Here is a 22,155-nt window from a genome sequence, read left to right on the forward strand (position 1 = left end):
GGGCGTGGTACCTGTCCTCAGTGAGCCCTCTTATGTCCGTTCCCATGGAAACTGCACAAAGAGACAATGAAGTGGCCATTCTTTGGGTCAATTTCTAAATGTAAAAGTTACAAAAACAGCAGGACTTCACCCACACATCCAGAAACAGGGTTTGTGTGGACAGGATGGGATGGGAGGAGAGACAGTTATTTCCAGGAGACAGGCTTTCTGGAATCTATGTTTGTGTTTGAGATCCGGAAGGCAAAGTGAATTCAAAGTGCTAGCCATGTAATAGACGTCAATATATAGCTTCCTAATCTTCCGGGGTTGAGTCATGCAGGGTTTGAGTTCAAAGCATCCAGGAACTACTGGTATTCTCTAACTTGGAGCCAGCGGCCCTATCCTTCTCTTCCCAGTTACCAGCTGGGAAACCCTATGGCCTACTTCAGCTGCCTTGTGGCTGCCTTCTCTCTTGCTGGCTTAGGATGCTTACCTAGGGTTCATGAGATCTAGTCATGCTTTCAGCTTGAGTCCTCTTCACCAGTCTCCACACCCACACATTACTTTTATTTACAGGGAGGGAGGAAAACAGAAGGGGAGGAAGTCAGGGAAGGATGAAGGAAAGAAACAAAATTACCTTAATTGGCCTTAAGACTCCCTTAAAACCAAAGTCTGGGGTCCCTTTGAACCCCGGCCCCTTGTTGCTGTTCAGTGAAAATCACATCAAAACAGACAGGGCATGCCAGGCCAGCCTTTTCTGCATCTTTCCCAAGCCTCGAGCTGGCCTGTACTTCCTACTTGATTCCTCGAGCATTATTAACACGCTTCTTCTCCTAGGCTTCTTGATGGTGGCTGCAGCTGAGCTGCTCAGCACAGATTTTCTGCTCTGCATGGGGGAAGGGGGTGATAATTATGCAGAAAGATGGAGGGAGGCCAGACAGCCCCTCGCTGAACTGCCTTATTCAAGCACAGCCCCACTTCCTGCTGATCTGCAGCCACAAGGATCACCTGTTGGTCTTGGCAGCTGTCCAAACTGGGGCCCTGGCGGAAATGACAGAGTCAGCGAGAATGAAAGCCGGTTTATACTCCAGCCCCTCAAGATACACATACTTATCTTTCTCATGTATGGAGATACATCCGAGGGAGACAAGAGTTACCTAGAAGGTAGCAAAAGCCATTCTGCCCTGCTTTCTTGAAATAGCATACTCACAGTGAATTTCCTCTCTAGAGCCTCGCTGACGTCTTGGTCCCAAGAGTTAAGTGTATTTTCAGAGGTCATTTGCTTCAAGGATTCAGCTCTCCACTACTCACCAAGTCCTTCAAGCCTTTATCCCCTTTACTGCAATCCTGAAGCCCAAAAGTACAGAGAAACCCTGTCGTCCTCATGGTCACCTCCAGCTGAAGTTGAATGATCACAGTATCTGGCATCATGGCTGCCCACTTCACATCTCATGGGAACATGAGGGAGGGAGGCTTGGGTTCACTACTCCGTAAGTATAAAGCCTTCTAGACATTGGTATCTTTGAGAAAAAAATTCGGTGATCCTAGACCAAATTCTATAAATACACAATTTCCATCATGGTTTGGGGGGGGGGGGCGAGAAACAAAAGCAGAAAACTGATTCTGATTATCTGTATGACCAAATAATTCTAACATTTCTTAAACTCAAACGAGGAACGGGCAAGTATCTTCTTCCTCTGAGTCTACTTCATCCAAAAATTCAGATCACAACTCTTACATGTCAGCTATCACTTAAAATTTTACTCCTTCAAAAGGACATGCACATGCCAGAGTTTGGGTGAGCTCCATTTTAAATGGCAGCCCCTCTGCTATCTGCCTTTTCCCCACATACAGCAGCCAGGCAGGTAGCAGAGTCAAAAACCCAGTAGCACAAACTACCGTCTAATCTGCATGTCATGCATTATTCATGATCCCCTGATTTCTGCACCTGCATCTAGGCAGGAAGCTTGCTGGGCACGTTCATTATTCTTCTTGGAGCCTCACACAGGCTCCATTACTCCTGAGCCACTTTGTTCTGTAACTAAGGGTTTCAGGCCTTAGTGCTAACTGCTGGATATGAAAAGAAAAGGGACACTCCAGGCAGAAGCGAGGGAATGATCTTGGTGTTGTGTAACACAGCGGATCTGACAATGCACTCTACAGATACTGATTGCTATGTGGGATATTACTGCTCACGCGGGGTGATTTACATCACACAGAAGAGGCCCGGCGCACCACCAGGGCCCTGTACACCAGTTGTTCTATTTATACACACTGACTCATCTGGGGCTCCAGGCATGTTACGATTTCACTTGATTCTGAGCTTTTCTTCTTTTTCACTTTCTTGCTATGTTTGAACCTCTTTGATATCTTAATGTAAAAATAATTCTCCCTTCTATGGGTGCGAGGACTGAACCTGCTTCTCAGATTCTGTGTCATAATGACTGTTAAGAGTTAGGAGACTGACGGCTCTGCTCTTCAGTGCCTCCAGGAGGCGACACGAATGACTGGCAGTAAGAGGTGGCATGTGGAGTCTCGGTCCTAGACACAAGCTATGAAGCACTGATGAGTTTCTGGGGGTGGGGACACTATCTCACCCACATACTGTGCGGCCACTTATGACATCAAGGAGAACTGACACAAAGAAATGTGGGGTGCAGACTGTCTAGCCGCCTTTCCTGGGATTAACCCAAAGCGTTGCCAGCTAGCAACAGTGCATTCTAAGGCAAGTCACAATATCTACCCAGATCTCAGTATCCGCATCTGTCCAAGGGACATTGTTACAGTTATGGGAAACACACAGAGGACCACAGCCTCGAGCGTTTGTAAGAGGACTGAAACAATCCCATTGTCTAGTCACCTAGTGTCCCATGTCCCTATGATATTGCTGTAAGCAAAACTACAGTGCTGCCAGTGACATCAATGTCTATCACATACAACCATGCTCAGTGCATACCATGACATCTGATAGTGATGCTCAATGCACAGCGAATAACATCTAATTGCGATTCTTACTGTCCACACCACTGATTTATGTATGAATTATACTGTTAAAGTTACTTTAGAGTATATGACTGCTACTTGTGCTTAGAACAAACAAACAAACAAACAAACAATTTAAATGCTTTTATCCGTACTGGGTTTGAACGCAGGATCTAACAGACATGCTCTTCAAGTACCCTACCACTAAGGTACCACCCAGCTCCACTGAAGCACATAGCACCATGCAACTAAAGTCTCCTTTACTAAGTCTCCTGCCCATAGACATCCATACCACCCCTGTTTTCCAATCTGGTGTTAATTTTCAACCTTCACATCCCACACTATCGTAATTTGTCACTCTTCTCTCGGCAGCTCTCTTGTCTCAAAAAGTGTGGACCATCTTCTAAGCTTTTCTGCTTCTCTTTGGCTTGGCCTTTCAGCCACAAGTGTGTTTAGGGTTCACTTTATGTCCTTTTTCTCTCCCCATGTTGATGCTTATTCTGTTATTAACTGAAAACATTTCGAACATGGCTCCCCTCGCCATCTTACCACCTACATAATAATCAGAACAGCCATTTCTTACTGGGTTTCCTTCTGCCAATTTGTCACCCTTTGATCACATCATGTCACCTGATCACATTTCCAAAGAGCTAGCTGTCCATGTGGCATGAAACCTAAGCATAAAAGTAAGCAATTACCTGAGAGTCTCTCAGCTGATCTTTCCAATGTCTCCCCTAGCATACAAGTCTTAGATGGAATCAGTGTGCCATGCTTTTTTCTAACTTATCTTTTATGGTATGAGTGCCTTCCAGTCCACAATTCCTGGTGATGGATAAGAAAAGAGATTACCTACTTCCAACCCTTACTTTGTCCCTTTCAGGCCTCAATCAGACCAGGGTTTCTCAGTCCTATGCTGTCTCTGTGGGGACAGGAACAAAGGAGGCATCTCAAGAAATAGCACTATGACACACAAGGCTGTCCCATGTAAGAGAGATGGCTTTCTATTGACAAAAGCAGGATAAACTTCACACACCAAGGTTATCAGAAAACCAAATAGACAATCCAACAGCAATAACAACAACAAACCCACTGTCTCTCTGGCTCTCAGGCTCTGTGTCAGGACATTGCATCCTACTGAAAGAGTCAGAATAAACTACTTCACAGACCAAGGAAAGTTTCTATAGGACATCACTCTTCTAGCATCATTAGGTATTTAATAACTCAGAAATTAGCACACATAAATACTTGCTATTGCATTGTCTGATTCCTCTATTATGTATAAGCCAACACCTTTACCTACAAACTACGCAAATGGCCCCAGAGTCCTTTTAAGTATTCACTTTACTGCAAAATAATTCACTTGTCAAGGACTTAGAAATAAACCCACAGTTATTATTAAGTATCAGCATGTTTTTATGCAAAACATATGAAAGATAATTTAGAAATAATCATTGGCTTTGCTTTTTCTTAGACTCAAAGCATCAGGAACAAGTTCTCATGAGTATTCAGGCTAGTCCAGATGGTATGTTAATAGATACATGCTACACCTGGACAAATAAAGAGGATGCAAGCATTAAGTGAAGTGATTTACGAGCATTACAAATGCCATATATCAAAGTGTATGAGTCATATCATAAGTAGGTGTTTCATGTGTTGGTGTGAGTCCATGGTTTATGCTGTCAACCGTCTAAGCAAAAGAAGAAATTTTACACACATACACACCACTTTCTCTAGTTAGTATAAAGAACAGTTGATTCCATTTTGATACTATTATCCATATATATGTTGTCAACATGTTAACATATTTTTTAATCTTTCTTTTAGAGCCTTTTTTGACATCCTCTCCTATGTGAAGGCATCAATATTTTTAGAGGCATGGAGTGAAATTAAACAGCATATGGAATTCATGTTATGATCATTGCCTTCCACATTTACTGTAACACTTATCCTGATGCAGCAGGCATTCAGAGACTTTACATTAAAGTGTGTTAAAAAGTATAGCCTGGGCTGGAGAGATAGAAAACTCAACCAAGGACCTGTCTGTCATAAAAGCACGGGGGCCTGAGTTCGGCTCTCCAGAACCCAGGAAGAACCTGGCTGTGGAAGCATGCTCAGAGAACCTTAGCACTGAGTCACCTCAAGAAGACCGTGAATGGAAGCTGTGAGTTGAACAATGTGGTCTTGTCCAATGGTGAGAAAGAACTAGGATGTGAAGATGACATTAGAATGTAGATGCTCCGGTGGATGTCTAAGGAGACAGGAGCAAGGGCAGGAGGACAATACCAACATTTCTTCTATTGTGTGGCTCTCTTATCTCTTCTATGTAGCCAACTTGGATGGGATGCCACTTACTCATATTTCAATGTAAACTATTACTTGAGTATTTCCCCATCCCAGGCAGTGCCTTAGGCCTCCGATGTGCTGTAGATCCCTGCATGCTGTGGCAGTGACTGTATCAGATGTAGGAGGCGCTCTTGGTTTTGACAGATCTTCTGGTTTCAGGCTGCCTGTCCTACAGAGTCAGGGCACAGAGACAAAGGCCCACACAATGCCTTGTGCTGAGCAGTGGCAGGTACAGTTAAACCACCAGGGGGACATATGAATAGAACTATGAAGTAGACATGGAAATTTCCTAGTGAGAGAGAAGAGGGAAATTTTAAAGGATACATTTTGCAGTTAAGGAAAAGGAAAAAGGAATTCTAGAGACATAGAAATGCACTGTAGGATGGAAAAGTAACAAAGAAGACTATCTATAAGCTGGGGGAGAGACCTGGAGGAAAGGAGCTGACAGGCCTAGGCAGGGGACTAAGGGTCTTATGTAGTATGCTAAATATTTGACTTAAATGAATTAGAGGACAGCTACCAAAGGATTTGGTCATTAGATTTGGTACAATCATGCCTATAAACTAGAAAGCATCGACTTGGCTGTGGTGCACAGGATGGCCTGAGGGGAATGGGTGACTCATGAAGAGCATTTGGAAGCGACAGTCATAATGTCCTAGGCGGCCCAGGGGAATGGTGGTGGGCAGGAGGAAGTGAGAGGAGGATGGATTTATAATAAAATAGGATTAACACCAGGTGTGCTGGTTCACACTTGTAATCACAGTTCACGGTCGAGAAGGTAGTATGTGAGCTTGAGACCAGGCTGGGGTTAAGAATAACTTGAACTATATATGGAGATATGTCTTGAAAATATAAAACATTGAAATGTACTTACCCAGTTATGCAAGACTCTGGGATAGATCCTTAATACAATAAACTCACTTAAAAACAAGTAAATAAAATATACACACACACAATTTGCTCACTCAAAATCAACAAAACCAATGACAAAGAAAGAGATGGAAACCATGCTAAGTAACTGTGTATCCATTATAACCTGTGTGTGGAAGTGTGGAACAGGCTAGTGTGATGTGGTTTATCAGAGTATGGAGCAAATGATTGTGAGCTTGTGATGTTTGTAAAACTCTGAGGACACAGGGCTAATGCAATGCTAGCAGATAGTCCATCGATCCATGTGGCTACTCTGCTAACTCCACTGTAAACACCACCACATGGTGTGTATGTGAGGTTTAGTCAGGGTGTGCAAGGTATCAAAATGAGGACTGCACTGCCTGGGTCCTGTGTGGAACTTGCTCAAAGTAGCCTCTACATGATTTCATGAATATGATGGAATGTGAAAGAAGATCCCGTCTTCTTCCTCCAGTTGAGACCGGGAAGGGCAAAGTCAGGGATGCCTGCTTCGTCTGAGTATCCTCTACAGCATCACATCATTGCCTGGGCAGCTGCAACTAGAGAGAGATGTTGCTCCATACTTTCAATAAAACCTTGTGTAACTCCCCCCACCTTCACCGCCACACAGAGCATTCTGTAAGATTTGATACAAGTTCAAATGAGGTATGGTACAGTAAGAAAATTAAGGTAAGAATATATAAGAAAGACCTAAGAGTCTGAGGTAAATGAAAGAAGCTGATACATACCATAAAGACTTCCAGACTTAATGAAATGTGCCTAGGGATGAGACAGAGTGCTTGCCATGCACGCATCAAGCTAAATCACAATCCCCATTGCCTAGGTAGAAAATCAAGATTGCATGTTTCTGTTATTCTGGTACTCCTACAGAGAGGAGAGAGGCAGAGACAAGAGAAGCCCTGGAAGTTCATTGACAGCTAGCATGGTGTATGCAGCAACCAGCAACTAAAAGAAACCCTGCCCCAAAGAAGGTGGAAGATAAAGGCTGGACCTCAAGACATTATGGACACATGAGTCTCTCAAGATTGATGCTTCAGTACTTAACTCTGTTGTCTCACAGGACGTCAGGCCCAACACCAAGAACACTAGAAGATGACATCCACATGGCCCTTATTAGAACCCATCCAAGCCAACCCAAGAAAGAATAGAACCTTGAGCATAAATGGGACCAACATCAGTTCTGTCATTGAATACAGAAACCCAGGAGAGATCGAGGGAACACCTGTTACTATTCCTCACCTGCAGGTCTACGTGTCCTTGTGAGACCTCTGTCATCCTAACCCTCATTTTCATAGTTAACTCATGATATTAAGAAGTACTTCCTGCAAACCTCCCGGTCAACTCTATGAGCAGAGTGACTTTAAAAACAATTATATATAATTTCTTTTGTAATTTGAGATTATAATTATATCATTTCACCCTTCCTTTTCCTCTCTTAAAATCCTCCCATATACACATCCTTGCTCTCTTTCAAACTCATGGTCTCTTTATAAACTAATTGCTCTTCTATCCATATACAGCAGACATGTATTTTCCTAAATATATAAATACAATCTGCTCAGTCAGTATAATGTGATGTACATGCATATGTTTTTGGAGCTGACTATTTTGTGTGGAATAAGCAACTGGTGTGCTCTTGCCTAGGAAAGACTGCATCTCTTGCTCTCAGCCTTCCTAGTTGCCTGTGTAGGGCTGAAGTCTTGTGAGCTTTCCTCTTTGCCCCTTAACTTGTCTCCAGGGTTATCCTTGTTCAGTTCATGTCTAGGCAGTCATGCTGTTAAGTACTAGGAGACACAATCTCCTAGCATCCTCTTTTGTATTTCTCTGGCTCTTAGGATCTTTCTTCCCTCTCTTTCACAGTAAATCCTTAGCCTTAAGTACAGGTGTTGTATTTTAGATAGATCAGCTGGAAATAGGATCTACAGCTCTGCATTTTGATTGGTTGTGGCTTTCTGTAATGGTCTCTGTTGCAAGGAGAAGTTTCCTTGATGAGGGGTATGGAGTATAGTTACCTGTCTGTGGACCTTTTCCATCCTTCCTTCCTTCCTTCCTTCCTTCCTTCCTTCCTTCCTTCCTTCCTTCCTTCCCTCTTCCCCTCCCCCCTCCCCCTCCACATCCCCCTCCCCCTCTCCCTCTCCCTCTCTCTCTTCAATTAGTGACTTCTAGTGAAACAGACCCAAGTATTAACCTTGCCTAAATGTCTGTTCGGGTCCTTATCCATCTGTCCAGCTTTCTCTTCTATAATATGTTCCCCCTTTCTGATCCACTCGCTCTGGCCACGCTTTTCCTTATCCTCACTCCAGCGCCTCTGCACACTGTGCCTCCTGCTCAGCTCCTTGCTTTACCCATTTTTATTCGCCCCTAGCTTTCTGAGGACATCAGTGCTCCTGACCACTCAGCTCTTCTGACCAACTAGCCTTGTGTCTTCCCAACTCCTCCCACCAGATGCTATCGAAATGTCACAGATCCCCACCAGCCTCATCCTTCATGACATCCGTGCATGTGATCATCTATAGATGCAACTCTTTGATGAAAAGGAGAACTATTTTTCCTTCGCTCATACTGCTCACGCAGCACCACACCCAGTTCTAGAATGTTAAGTATTTATCTCCAAAGGAAAATAAACATGGGAACTCATAATGACTGCCTTTCCATTTTTCTATTTCTTGCAATAATCTTGAAAAAAATAAGCCAACATGATTGCTAGTATGTATATGTGTGTATAAGCATATGCAAATATATGCATATGTACATGGTATATAAAAAACAAGGTGGACGAGAAGGTGAATGAAGTGATGTGGCCCTAAGGAAAGGCTTGGACTCATGGGAGACGGTTTCCTTAAACCTGACTTAGCTCACATCTGGCACCTATGCCCAGGAGCTGCACCACGTCTCAAAGTCAGGGCAGACACACGCATAGTTCCTCAGACATGGAGATATCCATAGGCTCTGTGGAGATGCTCCTTGAATGCAGATGAGGTCTGGAGTCAGTAAACTCTTAAGGCAGTAATAGTAATGATAATAATTTCCTGTGTTGAATAACTAGGGCTATTTAACATACGAAATTTAGGGAAATTGAGTGACAGGAATATCCTGTCACACGTTTTGCTACTTTTCTGTTCTAAAGTTACCTTCAAATGAGACATGTGAAAGATCTTAAACAATATAAATCTTCTAGGAATGATTTCTTACCTGTTGACCTCAGTGATCTATCTTTCTTATTTTTATTTTTTTGATAGTTTGGTATTGTAGATAGTATCCATTCTATGTAGGCTGATGTAAACGTAGCCTATATCCAAGAGTATAACATTACATAGACTCTTTAAAAATGAAGTAATCACCATGTGACACTGCAGTCATCGTACAGAGTTACCAACAAAGGCATGCTGCAGAGCGCGAGATAAAATAGAGCAAGCAAGCAAGAAAGCGATAAAGCCACTTTTAAAGGCTAATAAGAATAATGCTGAGAGTTGGGAGGAATTTTAGATTATGTCTACAAAGTAACTCAAACTGCATTACGGAATTGACCTTTATCCAGGTTGCGCAGTACCCAAAATTCCTGCCCTGACACACTGATAAGTCCTTCAATATTCTGGTTGGCTTTGCATGTGTGTAACGTCTGACATCACTTTTCAGTGATCTGTGTAAAGTGCATTAAAATTCTAGGCTTTTATTCTATGAGCTAAAATACTTTGATTTAGCCATTAGCGCAGACTGAGCTGAGAACGTTTATGAAGTGGCTGAACCCTTGACTGGTAGTTAGTTATTCTATTACCCCACTGGCACCACCTTTTCTTTGGTGGATCTATGGGTGGAAGAGATTAGCTAGTGGGGTGCACGTGCTACCTGGTTACATTAATTCTGAGAGGCCTCATTTGGGCTTAAAGAAGAGCAAACCAAGAAGATAATCCAGGAATTTTGTCAGTCAAATTGCAACCTATTCGAATTCCATATTCTATCAGCAAGGTGTTAATGTTTTTTCCTGTGAGTAGGACATAATTTGATATCATTCAGTTCTAAGATATAATAGAAATGGTATAAGCTGGATGCTAACGATAAATCATTACCAATGAAGGGAAAATACAGTTTACATTTTGCATGCAATAAAATCTCAACTGCTAGAAACCCCAATATGGCAATCATTATCTTTATTTATGTGCTTACAAGAAGGGCTTTTGCCTGTGTGTATGCTGTGTGTGTTTAAGAAATCCCTACTTGTGGATTGTTTTTTAAGTGAATTCTAATCAAATCAATAGGGAAAGTGTTGAGTTGGTTTCAGTACAGAGTTACAGAGACGTCTGAGCCACAGGAAGTTCTGTGGCAGCTCTGTCTATGTCGATACTGGCAGCCAGGCTGCCTGGAGAACTTTAAGGTAAGGCTGCTAGCACCTTATGAATACACTGAACTACAGAGACACCTTAGTTTCCGAGCTTGGCATCTAAAGTTGAGTGGCCAAAGACCTCAGTCATGCCCCACAGGGCCCAAGAAGCATGTAGAAACTGGTTGGGAATATATGTGGAACCACAGGTTATCCCACTAACAGGACTGAATAAACCCCAGTGAAATCCATATGTGCTTCCGAAATGGGGCAGGACATTCGCCACTACCGTTATGAAGCAAGTCACAGAGGAATTCACTAAGCTTGCTTTGCTGGCCTTCCCAGCCATTAGTACCCTCCCTACATGGTACAGCTCAGGCCAAAGAGGATACAGCATTTATTTCTAAGAACATTTTGGATTTTATGCTACTAACCAAAGGACTAATTCAGAGTATTTAACAAAGAATACTTCCTAGGGGTCACTACATAGTTGTTTGGTTGCTGATAAAAGAACACTATCACTGATAAAATTCAGAGAAAGATAAACAAGAAAAGAACTGATAAAAATGTATGAGACATTGCTTTGCTCAATACGTTCACCAATCAAATTAGGTTCATATTAATCTATGATATGACAACTGACTTTAAAAACAACAACAATTCAGTTGTGTGAATAAATAACAGATAAGGGTTTGAGAAAGGTTAAACAAACTGAAGTTCAGAAAGTGGGCTTTTCAATAGCTGCTTCCAGGTAGTAAATACGCCAACACTCAAGAGATAGAAGAAGGGTGGCTAGAAGTAAGAGGATTAATAACTAGAGTGGTTTCTTAAAGGGTAAGTTGTGACCCCAAAGGGGTTTAAGTAACAAAACGAGAGAGACTGCAAAACCCAATCAACAGTGAAAAGCAACCCTGATTAACTTAGCAGGGTCAGGAGAGACAAGTGCCCCTTTAAGCTGATGCTGGGAGCTTAGATTTGGATATCATAGCATACAGTTCTGAGTTGACATGGACAGCTAAGTGTTCTGGTGAAGAATGAGTCAAGAGGAAAAGAGGGAGGAGAAATACATGACCACCACAGAAAGAAGTCACTGGGAGGGTGCAGCCCAGCAGTGAGGGTGCCGCCCAGCAATGGGGGTACAGCTCAGCGGTGGGGTTACAGCCCAGTAGTGGGGTTACAGCCCAGCAGCTTGGGAGCATTCCAGCAGTGGCGGTGAAGCCCATTAAGTGAGGGTACAACCCAGCAGTGGGGGTGCAGCCCAGGAGTGAGGGGCAGCCCAGCACTGAGGGTGGAGCCAAGCAGTGGGAATGGCTTTGATGACAACAAAGCCATTTGTTGATGACAAGATATAATAGAAATGGTATAAGCTGGATGCTAAAGATAAATCATTACCAATGAAGGGAAAATACAGTTTACATTTTGCTTGCAATAAAATCTCAACTGCTAGAAACCCCCAATGTGGCAATTAAATGTAATCATTATCTTTATTTATGTGCTTACAAAAAGGACCTGGGATCTTCTCTCCAGAGCGCACAGGCCAGTAGGAGATTCTGTCCTATTAGGCAAGGATTCAGCAGCAAATGTCATGCAAGTGATGGGACAAGGAAGAAGAGGCCATGTATGACCCCACATAGGCTGTCTAACAACGCAGGGGTCAAGAAAACTTTGGTCCCAGTGGAAAGTTTTTGAATGCACTGTGGCCAAAAACTAGTTCAGCCTCAAATGTGTCCCAAGCACAACGTGTCTCTGGCAGCTTTCATCCATGCTGTATCATGGGATCTCTGTGCAGCGTTGACTCTGGACACACAACATGCATCTTATTACACTCTGCATGCCATCATGGCCATGTCCCATGACACCAATGAGAAGTGCCCAAGGGTTCAGTGTCCACACAGACTTCAATTGGTTACCAACTGCAGTGTTTGCACTGCCTACAAACCATTCTTGTGTTACAGAGACAATGATTAGATTATGGGAAACAAAGATTTTTAAAAAAAAGATTTTCTAATTGTCATTCCTTGGATGTAAATATCAACTTCATATTTTTTGATTGTACTGTGTTATAATTTCTCATTTTAAAAATTGCTGCTTGAGTCACACTGGTTTGAGTCTCACATACTGTTGAGCAAATTTTGGTTTGGGATTAAGACAGAATTTTTAGCATTTCTGAAAAGGCCCCAAATATCATTCTGACATTTTGTGTTCCATATTTATGTGAAGTAGTGTTCTCAGCATTGATGATAATAAAATCAAAACATGGATCAACTCTGAAAAATGTTAAAGATGCTCTACATCCTGCAGTATCAAATATTTGGCCAAGATTTAATTCTTTATGTAAAAATAAACATGCAAATCTCTCCTAGTTAGCTTCAGCCGTCAACGCTATACAGCCCATAGTCACCAGAGGGAGTCTCATTTTGGAGGTTGCCTGAATCAGACAGGCCTGTGGCCATGGCTGTGGGCCATTTATTTGATTTTTTGAGTGATGTGGGAGGTTGAATCCGCTATGGGCAAGGCAACTCCTGGGCAGGTGGTCTTGACTTTTATGATACAGCTGAACGATGCTAGCCTAAGGAGGGACAGTAAGCAGCAGCCTTCATAGCTCCTGCTTTGGCTCCTGCTCTGTGGATGGTAACCTAAAAAAGATGAAATGTACCCTCACCAAGAGGGTTTCTGTCGTGGTGTTTATCTCAGTGACAGAAAGCAAGCAAGGACATCTATCACATTGGTATGGGAGCTTAAGGAACACTAAGTTTGAATGTATACCAAACAATTACTTAAAAGCAACTTCCTGCAATTTATTAGTAATTATTTTTTATTTTATATCTATTTTAAATATTCAAATGTTCTTAGGTAAAAGATGGCTGCGTAAAACATTTAAGAAACTGCTCTGGGGCTGCAGAGATGGCTTAGTGGTTAAGAGTGCTTGCTGCTCTTACAGAGAATGGGAGTTTCGTTGCCAGCATCCACAGTGGGCTGCTTACAACACCTTGTAACCCCAGCTCCAGAGAATATGATGTCATCTTTTGGCTTACACAAGTGTCCACGTACACACACACACACACACACACACACACACACACACACACACGAAGTAAAAGTAAAATGACTCTATTTGAAAAAAGAAGCTCTGCTTCTTGGCCTCACCAACAGTGTCAGGTGTGTATTCTGTCTCAGGAAGCAGGCCTGAAATCCAATGTAAAGTGGCTATTTACTTTGATAACATTTGTGCCCCTAGAGCACCAATATACTTTGCAGGCAATTTACTGTTACAGTTAGCCGGGACTTTAGCTAGATGAGATTGTTGCTTACTTGTATCCTCTGGTAGCATAAATAGTGACTTCCAGGATCACAAATGCTAGTCCGTAGAGGTGAAGTTTCAAGTTAGAGATCGTTTGATTTCTCTACACTCAATGACACAAGCAAGTGGTGTCTTCAGTAACAGTGTCTCACTGTCGGGCTGCAGGGTGCATCCAATAGCATTGACAATAGCCTGTAATTTTTATATAGCTGGGGTGGTGTATAGTATCCTTTTATCCAACAATATGTAACCCATTTATGGTATTGGAGATTTTATTTGGAGACTTATAGTTAGAGCACTGTCCTCCCCATTATATCATAATTCCACTTAAATTTCCTTAACCAGTTAAGGAAATTTCTAGAGTAGTAGGATTCCATTTGGCTTCTCAAAAGTCTTTCTCATATTCCTCAATCCCCCACCACCCCTGAATTAATCCTCCTATTCTCCTAAACTATACATCCCTTTATAGCACCATATTCTTATTTCCTTTTCTTGGGTTGATGTCCTCCTTGCTCCCCAGTGGTCCCTGTGATCTACCTAACCTATGTAGATGTCCAAAGTGAAGCACTGACTCAACACTAACATCCACCCGTAGGAAAGAACTTGCATATATATATATATATCTGGTCTAAGTTCCCTCACGCAGAATGATTGTTTCCAGCTCCATCCACGTACTTGAGAATTTCATAATTTCATTTTTCTTAAAAGCTACATAATAGTCCACTGTGTAAATGTACCACCCTTTCATTATTGATTCACCTAGGCAGTTCCCAATTTCTGGCTGTGATGAATGGAACAGTAATGAACAAGTCTTTCTGTAGAAAGATGTAGAGACTTTTGGGCATATACCCAAGGGCAACATAGCTGGATTTTGTGGTGAATCTATTTTCATCTTTTTGAGGAATTCAAGTGACTATTAAGGATGTATTGCTGTACCCACAGATCAGTGCCTCACCCAACATCATTAGAGAGGCTTTTCCTTGAAATAGTTGTTAATTGACAGAGAGACCTAGAACTCCACAATGTGCAGACAGCGAGAGGCCCAGGGGTGCTCTGCTCAGCCCTGTATTGGATGTCGTCATCAAACTCTTCTTTTCGAGAATCATGGATCTATGTAGAAGATGAGGCAGGAAGGTTGTAAAGAGTCAGAGGTTTTGATGATTCCATGGAAAAAGCTCCTTGTAGGTACAACAGGACTGTGCACACGTGAACTTATAGAGACTACAGTGTAAGAATAAAAAGGTAAGGATGATTTTTAAAAAAAGAAGCTCTGACCTATATGATGTCTCCCATCCTCCTTCCCACCCTCTCCTTGGCCTCTTATCTTTAAACTACACACACACACACACACACACACACACACACACACACACACACCTCAAATAAAATGGAACCAGAAGCACCAAGTGTCTTTGTTTTATTTTGTTTTCTTTGTTAGGTGGAGATGGTCAATGAAAACAGAAGATGCTAACAAGTGAGACTCTGAGCTCTGGGAGACAGAGGGGCATGTGGGGCTGCATGGCTCTTAGCAGTTAGAAGCAGGTAGGCATTTGGTAGAAGAGGGAGCTGGCTATGATCTTTGTACTGTGTGGAGTTAGACCTGATAGTCTCAGAGATCAACTTAGCAGCCTGTGGTGTGGGTATCATCATCCTCACTTTTCCAATGAGTAGAGCATGCTTAGAGAGGTCACAGATGCAGCAGGAAGTCACACACCATGGCTGAAAATCAAGTATAGGCTGATATGGTTTCTTCCACACTCTTAAACAACAACTTTCGTTGTTTATTTTATAAGCAACAATTCCATTCTCTAGAATGTAGTGTGGAGATAAGATGTATACTATACAGTAAATAGTATTGATGTATATACTATATAGTATTCAGCAAAACTCAATGATGCAGTTTCATCTTTACAAAAAATGATGTTACTTGCAAGTGGGAATGATGTAAGCATTCCTAGGAACTCTTACATTATGTGTTGGTAGGTCATATCAAAACACTGCTCATAATATAGCTATTGTCTGTAATACAGCAAAGTTGTATTTACTCTTCATCTGGGATTGAGGGTCTCTTACAACTCTTACAGTTTTCTGAATGCTTAGATTGTTTTTGTTACCATCACATTTCTTACTAAAGAACTGACCCATGGTAGGGCTCCAAAGTGGGTTTAGAAAGAGGTATTGGGTACCAGAAAGGGTTAACATTTTCAGTCAACAGATCAAACAAGGTTCTGGGAAAGGATAGGGAGTAGAGAGTAAATTCCCACAGCAGCAGCCAGTAATTTAGTAGAGTGTGATTATACAAGGAAACTCTAGTTACCTTACCCTCCATCTCACAGAAAAGGTGCGCAGAGCTGAGGGGTGGCTGAGCACACCTGCCATAACCTTGGCAACCCAGGAGTATCCTCTGCTTTCTCTACTCTCACTTCCATGTGCTTCCTGAGTTTCAGGCTTCAAAATAAAGCAGGTGCCAGATGGAAACACTTCTCCAGCTTCTCTGACTACATCAGGTCACGGATAGAGTTCAGCGAGGATTAAGCATCCTCTCACACCCCTGTACACACCACAACACACACCACCACACACACACATCATAGTTGGACAGGCAGAAGTGCAGGTCACATGATGACTCAGCTGTGTCTGACATTTGCTTCTGTGAGGATGAAACACATACACACACACACACACACACACACACACACACACACACACACACACACAATAGTTGGACAATTCAGGTCAGTTGATGACCCAGCCATCACTTACAGCTACCTCTTTGAACACTGAGTCCTTGGCCTAGGCAAATCTGTGTGAAAACATCAGAAGTGAGTCAGTTTCTAAATTGCTTCTTGTTGGGAAAAATGATCACATGAGTTATTATTCAGGCTCCCGTGTAGTAGATTTTCATATGTCCTCTGTCCAAATGTGAGAATTATTGATATGAAACAACTATCAACAATCAAAATTGTAATTTGAAAGCACAGAAAATAAAATTCTCTATTAAATTTCTACAATGTTTTAGTTGATATAATTCTCTTTCAAACACTGCTATTAGAAAATGTAGATAGATGAATTGTCATTAAATATAATTAAGCGATATTAAATCTACTAATCTTGATGGTCTCTTTTAAGTAATGGAGACAAAAATTCACGAAAGATGATTAGTTTGTGTAAATGTGTAGTCTTTGATTAAATATAGGTGGCTTGTAATTACCCACTAATGAATTCTTATTGTTTAGCTTTTTGCTTTAGAAAAAAGAAACAAGATCTCCCATAGAGTCACTGAACTAGCTAGAGAAACGTAAAAATAAGGACAACTTAGAATTGAACTGATTCAAAAGTCTATGTATGTAACAAACAGTAACATTTTAAACAACGTGAATAAAATTGTACCCTGATAAATGCTAAACAGATATATCACAATTAAAAAAAAATGCTAAAAAACAATTGATGCTTTCTCTTCTGCATTTCTAGCCTGGAAAATGAAGAGACTAAACAGTAAGTCTCAGCTAACTACAAAAGTGACAGCAATATAACTCAGTGTCACAAACAGCAGGTGACACTTTTTCTTACTTTCTACTGTTTTCCAGGCCTAGAACTAGCATTCTGGATTCACACATGCCTAAGATATTATCCCTGCTTGAAGAAAGTTCAAGGTAGAGAGCTCAAAGATCAAGACATTTCAGGGAGGAGCTAAAGGGCACTTTAGTTGGGGCAGACTCTGACACTAGCAGCTCACAGCTGTAACAGTACTTAGGAGGCTGAGGCAGAGGGATTAAAAAACCTAGCCTGGATTATACTTTGAGTTCTAGGCCATCCAGTCACATAGAAGGAAATGTATCTCAAAAAATAAACAAATGAACAAACAAATAACAACAACAACCACAAAACACAAAGAAGATGAGACAGCCTCAGTTCTACTTAGAGACTTCATGGGCTACGAAATCTCCTCAGCTGTGTCTCAGCTTTCTCTTCTCTTCTCTTCTCTTCTCTTCTCTTCTCTTCTCTTCTCTTCTCTCCTCTCCTCTCCTCTTCTTTTCTTATAATGGAGGGATTATTCCCTCATTCAGAATAAGGCTTGGAATGCTGGATCTTAGTTTGACAGTCTTGTCTTGCCTATTAGAGTTTCCATGTAGTCCTGGTGTCTTCTACCCATTGTTCCTATGACTCTGTACCCAGCTTTCCTATTAGCTAAGAACAATAACAGGTTTGACATCCTATCTGTCTATGTTCAAACATTGACTGGGTTCAACACTACGGAAGCAGCAGTGAAGACTTTCAACATAGCCAGCTCCCCAAATGTACATAACAGGAAAATCTATTAAGAAATGTTTTTGTGCTTTATTTTAGAGAAACTAACCAAATGTTGCAACATTCGGCTAAGTAGCTAGACAAACTTAAATCTCAGCAGCAATCCCTCTTAGCATTCTGCAGGAATGCTAGAGTATATATATAAAACTGTCTGCTGATTGGAGGAACGGCCTTGAGGTTGCAGAGTGACTTCAGTCTTAAGTCGGTACATTTTCCCATTTGGTGCTGATTATGTATCAAATGAGTAACTGGCGGGAGGTCAGGAACGTTTATTAACTTTCTGTCAGAAGCTTTAATTTGCTATCTTCTAATCAGAGCTTGTGTTGACAAATGCATCATCAGATTGTCCAGGGGAAAACAAGAGGGTCAGCTGGACTGATTTACTGTATCCTGAATACTGAGCAGCGCTGTAGAGCAGAGACCTTGAAACTCTCCGCTGCGCACACATGAATCATGATGTTGAACACAAGCCTCCTCCCTTGTTTGAAAATTTACACCAAGCCAAGCATGTCATGGACATGTTACAGTCTGGATTCTTTAAGTAACGGCAACACCTCGAGGGTTGAAGGGCACAGTACTTCCCTTTTCCTAATATGAATTACTGTTGTTTCATGAAGCTCTGTAAGACTATTCTGTGTACTAAGCCTCTGGATATTGAGTTGTACAGTATTATTTTTAAACCGTGCCAACGTTTTAACATCTTCATGAACTCAAGCATGCTGCTTTGTCAGCTGGATACAGGTCCAGCAGAGATATATCCTCACCCTTGCCTATCATGTTAAGCTTCTGTGGGTATGTTTCTGCTAATTGTAATCCATCCCCAACATCACAGGCTGGCTCACCACTGCCAACCACATTGAAAGTCTCACTATCAAGTCTTTTTAGATGGCGTTAATATTTTTATTTCTGATAATAAGTGTCCAATTTAAGTAATTCTGTGGCTAAGTTTCTTTTCTTGGTTTTCAAGACAAGGAGATGGAAGTTCTTCTTGTAACAAACCTGCTATGACCATGACCATGCTTGCACTACTGAACTCATGCATGAGTCAGTCACATGACTCCAGCTTTATGTCTGTTCTTATTTGTTTCTGTTTCCCTGTGTTGCTATTTCAGTCCAATTTTCTCCCCACCCTCTTTTAAATCTCACGAGGTAACTTCTACTTCACTACTGATTTTAACTCAATATAAGATTACCTCAACAAACCAGCTTTCTTGATTTGCCATTCAATACATATTAGAGATGAAACCCACAATTCTTGGAATCCATGTCTCTTGTCCTGTACATTTGCCTGCTATCAAGCATCTAAGACCCTCCCCATCTTTCTCTTTAGCTCTTGTATCTTCTCTGTTTACTCTCCATGGGCATCTCTTTGAGGTACATCATGCTAGACTACCCCCGAATTTTATCTTTGGCTCAAATATCCCACAAATTCTTATTTTTCTCTTCCAGCCCTTTACCCAGTTGGATATCTCATTCAAACTTAGTGTATCTAAGATTCCAATCAGCTTCCATCTACTTCCAATCATCTGCCCAAACATCTATAGGTAAGGTATCACTCAAGTTACTAGATTTCAGAGCCATGAAACAACTACTGATTTCTCCTATTCATTTGAATCTGTAACACCTGTTGAGTCACTCCAAAACAAACTCCCACAATTTCCTACTGCTATCACAATCTTGCTAAGTGGAGGGGTCACTATATTACATATACTACCATCTACTGGGTGCCATGTGTCCACCTCCTTCTAGACAGTACTTTAGACTAATAAAAGGGGAACCATGAGCAGACAATGAAAGTCACTCATTCAGTATCTGCCTCCTGCTCACTCCATTGTTTTCTGCCTCCAATTGCTCAGGAGACAAAAATCTTTCATTCCCCACAGACTGCTGCAACTAATGTACTAATGTGAACAATGAAACTAACAACTCAAAGTCAAATCATGGGTTATAAACTGATGGCATCAATTCTGCTTGAGATAGCTTTATAGATTAGATTGCTGTCTTTCTATGTTCTGCAGGAGACAGCTTTTTCTTGCTATTGTAAAAACTGTCTTAATAGCTCATCTCTTGCAGATCAAAAGCCTAGTTTTTATTTACTTATCAATTCAGTCATTACCCCAGGTTCCCTTTTGATTATCCCATGAATCAGCATTCCATGACCCCAGCTCCCTTGATTCTTAGAAAGAGAGAACAAGGACAGGCATAGATAATAAGATAGCTGGCTAGGATGCCATCCTGAAATTACCACTTCTACCACACCTGGACCTAGATATAAATTCCCTCTGTCCCAAGCTGAAGTTGAGCTCTGGAATCTTCCTGCCGTTTTGAGCATAAACAAACAAACAAACAAAAAATTAGCTGGGTGGGATCTTGATCTAAATCTTGCCACTCTCTAAATCTTTATCTCCTTCTGTAGTACCTTATTGACAAGCTGGCTCATAGTGCAGCTGCCTCTGTTCCTTTAGATCTGTGAAGCTCCTTATACAATTTATATTGTATCCCTATATTTTGGGTAGTTAAAAATTATATATTTTTGAACTCATGTGTTCAGCATTCTTTCCCACAGCCTTAAGGGCTTTCCTGAAGGTTGCAGAGTTCTACCATTTTGCTGAGACATTAGACATACCTTCACCTCCTAGACTTATGCTGTCTCTGATTCTCATGGAATCATTAATGTTCTCAAAGGAGAACATAAAACTATATAAACAAGCCTTATGCTCACAGCAACCATTAATAACTGTGGAGGCTCACACCGTGCTGGTTCTGTTCCATGTCACACTGTCCCTTACATGGACAGACCAGACTCATCATCTACATAACACTAGCCAGTACACTATTGAGTTGTATTATTACTAGGGTAAATTATAGTCCCTTTACAAAATCAGTGATAGTCAAACGTACAGACAGACACTTTCTGCAACTACTGATTAAGCACTCAGCATATTAATAATTCAACTGCTCCTTTCTGGAGCACTTATTAGTTACCATGTTCTCTCCTAAATATTTTATGGTTATTGCTTTCCTTAATCTACTTAAGCAGTGCTGATTTAAACTCTTCTCATTTTAAAGATAGAAAGCAAGCAAAGAAATATCAGCTTAGAAAAAACTGGGTAACTTGTCATGATCAGAGCTAGTAGTTACTTCATGGCAGTTGAAAATTTGTTTACTTGTGTATGTATGTATGTATGTATGTATGTATGTATATATTCATGCACAGATGACTTTTTAAAGATAGGATCTTATGCTGCAGCCTTGGTTAGTGCTGAATTCCACTACGTAGTGCAGGATGATTTTGAATATACAGCAACCTTCCTGCCTCAAGCTGCTGAGGGCTGAGATGTCAAACATGAGCCACTAGGCCTAGGATTCAAACTCATGCACATAGCTCTTGAGCATGTATCCTGGGCACTTCTGTTCTCAAATATACAATATTTTGATTAGGAAACCATATAATGAAACTGGTTATTAGAGGTTTATTTTTTTTAATTATTCTATTCTTAGGGAAAATGAAGAAAAGAGAGGCAATTAAAAAAAAAAGCCGGGCAGGGTGGTGCATGCCTTTAATCCCAGCACTCAGGAGGCAGAGGCAGGAAGATTTCTGAGTTCAAGGCCAGCCTGGTCTACAAAGTGAGTTCCAGGACAGCCAGGGCTACACAGAGAAGCCCTGTCTCGAAAAACCAAAACCAAAACCAAAACCAAAACCAAAACCAAACAAAACAAAAAAAGAGGCAATTTTAAAAAATAACCATCACATAACATTTCATTATGGGACCAATCAAGACATGGCTCCAATGATCAGTTAAAAAGTCCTTGTTCTCTGGAGGTGGAAATATTTGGTGTCTTAAATCTACAAGGAAATCAGTGGACAACAGATGGAGACAAGCTGAGCAGAAGAACCTAGAAGCCATCTCAATGAGAGGGAGGTGGGAACTGGCATGTCAGCCCTCTCCCTACCAGTCCACATGCATTTTATTTCACAAACTATCTGGCTAATTCCCTTATTCAGCAAAATAGC

The 22,155-nt window shown here is 41.4% G+C and overlaps 1 protein-coding gene across 12 annotated transcripts in view; it reads right to left on the reverse strand.

Annotated features, from left to right (window-relative positions):
* Klf12 (Kruppel-like factor 12) overlaps positions 1–22,155 on the reverse strand; it is a 419,711-nt gene that overhangs the window by 76,228 nt on the left and 321,328 nt on the right. The gene's annotated exons all lie outside the window — the stretch shown is intronic.

Source organism: Mus musculus, chromosome 14 (genome assembly GCF_000001635.26).
Source record: "Mus musculus strain C57BL/6J chromosome 14, GRCm38.p6 C57BL/6J".
NCBI lineage: Eukaryota > Metazoa > Chordata > Mammalia > Rodentia > Muridae > Mus > Mus musculus.